We start from the raw sequence: 9,480 nt of genomic DNA on the forward strand, positions 1-9,480 counted from the left end.
AATCACTAGGAAATCTAGGTCCCCATTTCTACTCACGGGAAATTAACTAGTCTCTACTTACTAATAACAATGTAAGGTTACATCTTTCACTTTTCTTTCCACCACCCCTTCATCTAACCTTTGTTGTATATGATAATCAATCACCTTAATTAACTTCCCTTCTGAATCAACTCCACTTTAACTACATACCACATTTCTCATCATACTATATGGTAAATCATGTGTAGAATTTGATAAACATTTATTTACACAATCACATTAATATGGACAGGTAATCACAGGCTAACATACTAGACAATATATATCTCGTTGCAATGCATGGGCATTATCCTAGTACCAATAAAATGCATAATCTCATTACACCGCCTATCCCTAAAAACTCTATCACGCATGCCAAGATTAATGTGCAACATTAATCAGGTTCCTCCTGTTCGCACTACAGAAATCTACTTGAAATCTTCAACAACTAATGTCGACCTTGGATCTAATGAGCGATATGACCTAAATCTGGATGAATTAATCAAAAGCATTTGTTTGCTCTGGTACATATCATCAAAATTTGTTCTAAAGCTTAACAATTAATGTTGGAGTTAGATATGGAACCTAAATATATTTTGTTTGAAACATATGAAATAGGTATATTGATCAAAATAAAATGCCCAATATCCATCGTAAATGTCATTAAGAAATTTATGCATCACACAATCTTTTTTAGCCCTATAAATACATGTACATATAAATGGACGCCCATTCAAATTGCTCATTATGGCTTGCAAGACCACCATCGTTGTCGCTATTGCATCTATCTTTATGCTAGCACTCGTCATGTCTTGTGGTAAGGAGAAGAATGTGTTGCAAACTTGAATTTACATGACATTGATCCTTCCATATATTGCTTATTGAACTTACAATATGGGATAGCATATTAACATACATATTTTACTCATCAATTAATGCAGATATGATTGAAGGGAGGTGCACACAACACCATGGTAACATACCATGTAGCGACTCTAAGATATGTGAAAAGTGGTGTTTTTCCTTTGGATATCCTCGTGGTGGGTACTGTGAGATTAATGATAGTGGAGGTTTTTGTGTATGTTGTACGTGATCCGTCTCATACTGCTAGTTTGTACCAGTGAGTTCTTCATGCAAAATAAATAAATTGCATTTATTCAATGCATCATTAGCGTCTCTCTGATGTAGCTAAAAAGAACCATTTGAGTTAAAAGAAGGGAAATGAAAAAAACCTCCAAAGTAGATTTGTTGTGCATCCAAAAAGGCAGTCTTGAGTTTCTCAATAGCAATCGAGATGGCTTGCAAGTAACTATGGTGCAGGATGAGACTATAGTCGCTTGGGCGGGCGGGAAAACATATGCTTCAATTAGTTTCCTCGTTATAATGTCCCGAAAATCTTGTTCCAATCTTTAACAACTATAATGAATATCTTGGATGTAAATGAACATTATGGGTGAAGGTCCTGTTCTGCTCCCGGGATCAAATGAGGTTGAGATGAATAGTAAAATCCCGAAAAACAGAAGAAAATTCAAATAATTCTTAATTTTTTTTGTGGCAAGATTAAAACGAGATAATCACTTTTTGCGAGCAGAGCAGTATGGCAAGAAGCAAGCCTAACTAGAATGATGTCCTGTAAACATTGGAATAATTCTTCCTCGCCTTTTGATCACTCAACGGAAATCTGAGATGGACAATAGGAAGGTGCAAAAAATTTGAAGTACGCTAGTGAATGAAAAATGTGTTCTTCAACTTGAATTATAGATGGGCTTTCGCCCACATAAGACAATTGTTCTTGATAGTCTCTATGTGTAGGACAGAGAATTTCGGCAACTTCTACTTTTCCTAAATCTAATGAACCCAATGGAAGAGAAAAACGTGGAATCTATACTCTGTACCTAATACCCAATACCTATACCTAATACCTAATACCTAATTACCTAATAATATTAAAAGAACGAAGCTTTGATAATTCTCCATCCGTCATTTATTTATATCCGTTAATTTGATGTTAACCATAGAAATTGACAGCTAAGATTTAAAAATATATTGCATTGGTTCTTTTTATCTATACTAGGTAATTGCCCGTGCAACAGGGCATAAATATTCTAATAGTTTAGTACAATCATGGCAAATATATTCCTTTACAATCCTCATGCACATCTTGCTGAATCATGTCTTGTTCATAAACATTTATCTAGAAAGCAAATATAAGATGTAATGCATCCTTCGGTCCCATTTATATATGGACAGAATTTGAACGGGCAATGAAACCCCAAGATTGAGTTCTACTCCCTCTATAACAAGATATTTTTTGACACTATGACAATGTCAAAAAATCTCTTATATTACGTTACAGAGGGTATAGTTCTTGTGTTTTCCAACACTGGCACATACATAATCATATTGTCGTCTACCCCGTTTGGGAGATGAAGTGTATTGTATGTCTAATTTGCAAGTGAAACAATAGTTACTTGCACAGGAGAAGGCATATTAAATTTCTTATTTAAAAAAATAATGAAAGATGCATCCAATGATCACTCGAAATACAGAGTAGTACAAAATGATGTTACGTGGCCCAGCTTTCACCCCTGTCACCTCGCTTTTCCATGACGATCGGGTCTGGAGACGAAATCCCATCAGTAGTGCCCATGGCATATGATCACAATTTACAAGTTATACATTAACATATGTCAACATACTGGAATGTATGGAAATCTGGACATTAGTGCATGCCTTGAATCATTGAATGTCTTGAGCTTGTACTCCTTAACTGTTTCACCACCTGAATCTGTGCTTCCCCTTTATAATTTCTCATGTGCAACATCAGCATGATCTGAGAAGATAAGCACTGTCCACTACCGCAGGATTGTTATTATCTGAATCTCTAATTGGAGTCACATGCTCTCGTTGTCCTGTCTTGCTCTTACAGCAGTAGCTGCTGCTGCTGCCTTTTTATTGGTGATCTATCTGCTTTGTTACCACGCATAAGAGCAATTAGAGAGCTCATGTTTTTTTAGAAAAGGAGGAAGACCCCCTGCCTCTGCATCTGGACGATGCATGCAACCATTTTATTAATTGTTCACACAAGACCTTACAAAGTAATACAACAGTAAGACTAAAGCCACCGTCTGGGCAACATCTGTCGCTACTCCTATCCAGTCGATGAAGGGGACGCTGATAGTCCGGGCCTAATACCAAACAGACCTCGTAGCCAAACCTAACATCTAAGACCTGAGGTCCCATCCAGGACGCCTGCCGGGTATGGGGCACCCACCGGTCCGGCGCACTCCTCAACTAGGACGCCTGCCGGGTATGAGGCCGCCGCAACCACCTGCCACCAATCCATCTTCAGAGCTGTACTGTTGCATCTACCTTGCCCGGTCTAGCTGCCGTCGACGCCACCACGATGCTAGACCACATCACCCTCCTACGCGAGTCCATCTCCATGCATCGGACGCTGAGTCACCACGGCACCATGCCGCCAAGATCCGCCGCCATCAATGAGTGAGATGACGCACCACTCCACCAAAGAATCCATCATCTGGTCCGTCGATCACGTGTGTACCTCCAAGCATGATGCCCCCAAGGAGGGAACGACACCAGAGCGCCGCCGTCATCTAATCATCCGATCTAGGGTTTCCCCTGGAAGTAGCAAAGAGTGGCCTTGAACTTCTCCACGACGATGCCTTCAAGAAGGGAACGATGCAGATAGCGTCGCCACCGCTGGCCTTGGCAGTAGCCGAAAGCAAGTTTTCACCCAGATCTATTCAAAGGAATCCAACTCCCGTGCACGGCCACCACCACCAGGCTGAGCACACATCTTCGCCGACACCTCCATGATGCCCAGAGACTGCGAGAATCGCCGCCACCACGCCTGACAGGCAGCCATGGCCAGGCCCGAACACCACCCAGATCCTATCTGGAGTCAAGAGCCCTAGGCCGCAGCAACTGTCTAGGCGGCACCACCAGACGGCGACAGGTCCTCCAACCTGCTGCAAAGCGAGCCACCGCCAGAGCTTTGAAGCGTCGCTCCACCAAGCCCACCGGGAGTGACTAAGTCACCGCGAGGAAGAAGGGTAGCCGCGCCAGGGGAGAAGCCCCGCAACCGGCGGCACTACCTGGGCTTTGCCTAGCGGTGGCTCTCGACAGCGGCGAGGGGGAAGCGAGGGTGGAGGAAGGCCGGTAGCGGGGGCAGCTAGGGTTCCCCCATGTCTCCTTGCAGAGGGACACGGGGGACGGGGGGAATCATGTGTGGTTTGCTAATGCACGTACGCGAATGCAAGGAGCTCACCTCAGCGGGTGCTATGGACATGGCTAGCGGCAGTGGCGCAACATCTTGAGAAGGACGGTCTTGAGGTGTGGTATGCCGGTGAGCCCGTCCCGGCTGCTGTCCGGTCGCCCGTGTCTGCAGATGAAATGTGCCCGTGATGACCGACCATAGGGATAAGAAAGAGATATATCAATCATGTTTTCAGAAAATCCAAGTCACAGTGCATGTGCAGGGCCGTTGATGGGGAGTGCGAGCAGCCTAGAGATATCTTTCCTCTTTTCGGCGGATCTCGACAATTTCTTCCTCAATGCCACGCGCGGTCTCCGCGATTATCTTCCGTACATGCACCTGATTGCTTCCTTCTGATTTGTTTACCGATTGGTTGAAAGAAGAAAGGAAATTGATGACCTTCATATATTTTATTGCATTACCAAAGAGGATATGCATTACCACACATGTACTGATCGCGTTTGTATTACCAAAGAAGAGTTTGGTTACCATACATGAATTATTTGGTTGCCAAACATATAGTAGGTCCGTCCAGCCAGATTTGAATAAAACCGGCAAATAGGGAACCAACAGGAAGAAAACCGGGGGAGGGAGGAAAGAAAATCGGTGGTGGGGTGGGGGTCGTACGAGAGAAGGATAGACGAAGGATGTGGACGTAAGAGGGGAGAGGGAACTTTACATTTTCTTCAGGAAAAAGTCCATTTTAAATCCTGAACTCATAGAGGTTCGGCGAAATCAACCCCCAAGTCAAAATCACAGTCGATTGCACCCTGAACTATGCAATCCCGGTCTAAATCAAACCTTCGGGTCGTTTGGATGGCCGGGATTGGCGGCATTCCACAGAGGGCACACACCTGCTCAACATTGGGCTGGTCCGCTTCATTTTTTTCCACCGAGAAACAAAAATTCGCAAAGGGCGGTACACCCTGCTCCCTGTTGGGCCGGCCCGCTTTAACTTTTTAGTTAAAAAACAAAAAATAAGCTCACAGTGTGGCGCTGGTGTTGTTTGATCGACGCAACAACCACCAGGGACACGACATAAGTTGTGTTCACTTGCTCCCTTTTTCTTCTTTGTTCTCTTTCCTTTTCTTTTTATTTTTAGGTTTCCTTTTTTTTTCTTAAATTCGTGTTAATTGACGAACTTTTTTCCAAATTTACATATTATTTAAAATCCCGTTATCTAATTTTTGGAATGCCCGAATTATTTTTAAACTATATAAAAACCGGTGGCCATCTTAGTAGGAAATAGCAAACAAAAAAAGAACCTTGTGATGAGAGTTTCAAATGAGGATTTGCATATTTATTCGAATTTGCATATTTTTTTTCGTTTGACTTGGTGGCTCGAACCTTTAGGTATTTTATTCTAATTTGCATATTCTTTCAAATCCTGTGAATTTTTTAAATGTTTTTGTACACTTGAATTATTTTGAACCATATAAAAACCGGTGGCTGTCTTAGTAGCAAATAGCAAACGAAAAAATAAGAACCTTGTAAACCAGATTTTCAAAAAGAAAAAAGTTGTTCGTAAACTAGATTATAAACTTGTTTGGGAATTTAAAAAATGCTCCTTATTTTGAAATTTTGTTCAGAATGTTTTTGTTCCATCTTTTGGTAACTACTTAGAGAAATGTTTGGGATTTAAAAAAATGGTTCCGTACTACTATGTATATACTCCTCGATGGATGGCTGGTTACTTTCGCCAGCGGTCATCAGTTTATATGGGCAACACATGATGCAACCACGCTAATTAGGCCAACTAAGCCAGCGACGAGACGCATGACACCACTAACCAATCGAGTCAAGCCTCCAGCGCAACGCACCATTGACCGAGTCGCCGGACGGCCAGCCGGACAACGGTGGACGGGGAGCAAGTAAACACAGGGCACGACGATGCGTAGGCCCTTCACCGCTCCACGCAGGACAGCCTCTGTGACCACGTAGTCAGCGTCGAGCGGGCCAGCTCGGCGTACCGCGATAGTAGTACGCAAGGTTTCAAGACGGACCCTCGCAACCAGCTTAAGCCTCAAGCTCACCGCCTCACAACCTAGCCTCGTCGAGTTCGCGCAAGCGGGGAAGAAGATGAACACAGTAGTTTACCCAGGTTCGGGCCATCTTCGGTGTAAAACCCTACTCATGCTTTGTGGTGGATTGGCCTTTCGAGGAGGCTGAGAATGAACTAGTACAATGGACAAGCGGCCTCGCAAGGGCTCGGGTGGTGAAGATGGAATGGATCCGTCCGGGGTTTGATCTGATCCCCTTCTATGGTGGTAGCTAGCCTATACTTATAGTGGCTTTGGTCCTCTTCCCTCCCAACTTAGGCGGGAAGGGATCCCACAACGGGTAATTTGCAAGGGGACAAGAAGTACATCTAATTCTGATAAAAGGTGGTCTTTGCCTGCAAAGCTTCTCGATGCGCGAAGGTGGGCTCGGCGATGACATCCGTCCTGTCGAGCTCGTGGTCTTGGTATCGTTGCACCGGAATGAAAACCTTTTGGGGATTCCTTGGGAACTTGCGCCTGCCCTTCCTCCCTTAGCACCAAAGAGGAAAATGTCCTCCTCTGCGTCCACTGGCGCCCGCCTGACCTTGGCCATCATGACTTGCGTCATCGAATGCCTCGTGAGGCTGGGTACCTGCATAGAAATCTCCGTTCCTCGGGAGGCAGGCCCGGAGAGCTGCCCCTCGGGAGGTCTTGGCGTCGTCCGTCTCGCGAAGTTGGGGGGACCTCACGAGGGTCTTGTCTTGGAGTCCTTGCTACTGGGCCATACCAGGCCATCGAGGGAGCTAAGCCATGGGCCGCTGGCAGGCAGATCTGGGTCCCCCCGATCCCGGAACGCCCATAGTAGCCCCCGGGCCCAAGGCGCGCTCGTGCTGGCTTCGAGGCGAAGCCAAGGAGAGGAGGCATAAGCGTCGTGGGCCCCAATCGCCTGTGGGCCAGGCTTGACGCGTGGCGCTCGACGGGACGCGGGCGCCCGCCCAGGCTGACAAAAGACTAGCACACGGCGTAGAGCCATCATTGCTCAAATGCGAAGGGGCGCCGGTTGGCCTCCGACCGCCTATTAGAGGGCGAGGGGGACAGAGCCCCCAGCCCATCTTCATCTTCCCACTCTGTAGGATCGAAAGTATGTCTAGAGGGGGGTGATTAGACTACTTGACCAAATAAAAACTTATCATTTTCCCAATTTTAGTCTTTGGTAGATTTTAGCTATCTTAGCACAAGTCAAGCAATCTTAACACAATTCAAGCAAGCATGCAAAGAGTACATGAGCAGCGGAAAGTAAAGCATGCAACTTGTAAGAAATATAAAGGGAAGGGTTTGGAGAATTCAAACGCAATTTGGAGACACGGTGATTTTTGAGCCGTGGTTCTGATAGGTGGTGCTATCGTACATCCACGTTGATGGAGACTTCAACCCACGAAGGGTAACGGTTGCGCGAGTCAACGGAGGACTCCACCCACGAAGGGTCCACGAAGAAGCAACCTTGTCTAGCCCACCATGTCCGTCGCCCACGAAGGACTTGCCTCACTAGCGGTAGATCTTCACGAAGTAGGCGATATCCTTGCCCTTACAAACTCCTTGGTTCAACTCCACAATCTTGTCGGAGGCTCCCAAGTGACACCTAGCCAATCTAGGAGACACCACTCTCCAAGAAGTAACAAATGGTGTATTGATGATGAACTCCTTGCTCTTGTGGTTCAAATGATAGTCTCCCCAACACTCAACTCTCTCTCACATGATTTGGATTTGGTGGAAAGATGATTTGAGTGCAAAGCAACTTGGGGAAGGCTAGAGATCAAGATTCATATGGTAGGAATGTAATATCTTGGCCTCAACACATGAGTAGGTGGTTCCTTCTCAAAAAAAGCAAGTTGGAAGTGTAGGTTCATTCTGATGGCTCTCTCCACGTGTGAAGAGGAGGTGGAGGGGTATATATAGCCTCCACACAAAATCCAACCGTTACACACAACTTGCCAAACTCGGTCGGACCGAATTGGTAAACTCGGTCAGACCGATTTAGCAAATCTAGTGACCGTTAGGATTTTCAGTGGGACCGACATGCAACTCGGTAGGACCGATATGGTTAGGGTTAGGGCATAACGTAATTTCGTTGAGACCGATTTCACAAACTCGGTGAGACCGATTTCACAAACTCGATGAGACCGATTTTGGTAATACGCTAACCAGAGAGTTGGTCAGGTAAACTCGGTGGGACCGGTTCGCTCATTTCGGTGGGACCGAAATGTTACGAAAAGGAAACAGGGAGTTTACATTGCAATCTCGGTGGGACCGATCGCTCATCTCGGTGGAACCGAAACGTTACGAAGGCAAATAGAGAGATTACAACCCCATCTCGGTGAGACCGAGATCCCTATCGGTGAGACCGATTTGCCTAGGGTTTGTTGCAGTGGCTATGACATCTGAACTCGGTGGCGCCGGGTAGAAAGAATCGGTGGGGCTGAGTTTGACTTTTGGGTTTAGGTCATATGTGGATATGAGAAAGTAGTTGAGGGGTTTGGAGCATATCACTAAGCACTGTGGAGCAAGAAACTCATTAAGCAACACCTCATCCCTCCTTGATAGTATTGGCTTTTCCTATGGACTCAATGTGATCTTGGATCACTAAAATATAAAATGTAGAGTCTTGAGATTTTGAGCTTGAGCCAATCCTTTTATCCTTAGCATTTTGAGGGATCCAATTTTCTCATCCATGCGATGCCATTCATTGAGCTTTCCTTGAAATATTTATCTTGGAACGATGTTAGCTCAATGAGCTATATGTTGTTAGGAATTACCAAAACCACCTAGGGATAGTTGCACTTTCACACTCCCCCATTCCACACTCTCGCAACAACATCCATGGCGCCGGTGAGGAGGTACTCAGCCGCCCTCACCAAAGAGGGGTTGAGGCCGTCCTCGCAAGATCACCGCAACGCCCCCTCTCCGATGCGAGAGTGCTCCGTTGAGGGTCCACGCAGGATCCAGCGTTCTCGGAAGGGGTCCTTCCTGTGGGGGCGGCCACGAAGTCTATGGAGGTCGAGGCCGAGGAGGAAGGCACACGAGAGTGGACCGACCTCCCAACCATCGATTCATGGGGAGCCCACGACACGCGAGTTTGTGGTGTGGGTGGCGAGGCCGCTGAGGGTGTCCTGGATTAGGGGGTCCTCGGACAGCCGGACTATATAC

At 45.9% G+C, this 9,480-nt stretch overlaps 1 long non-coding RNA gene across 1 annotated transcript; it reads left to right on the forward strand.

Annotated features, from left to right (window-relative positions):
- The first annotated feature begins 767 nt into the window (after positions 1 to 767).
- LOC123095203 (uncharacterized) lies at positions 768 to 1,186 on the forward strand. The gene is made up of 2 exons (XR_006446122.1): positions 768 to 835; positions 960 to 1,186. It is a non-coding gene; the product is annotated as an uncharacterized lncRNA (long non-coding RNA).
- Positions 1,187 to 9,480: the final 8,294 nt, after the last annotated feature.

This window comes from Triticum aestivum, chromosome 4B (genome assembly GCF_018294505.1).
Source record: "Triticum aestivum cultivar Chinese Spring chromosome 4B, IWGSC CS RefSeq v2.1, whole genome shotgun sequence".
Classification (NCBI taxonomy): domain Eukaryota; kingdom Viridiplantae; phylum Streptophyta; class Magnoliopsida; order Poales; family Poaceae; genus Triticum; species Triticum aestivum.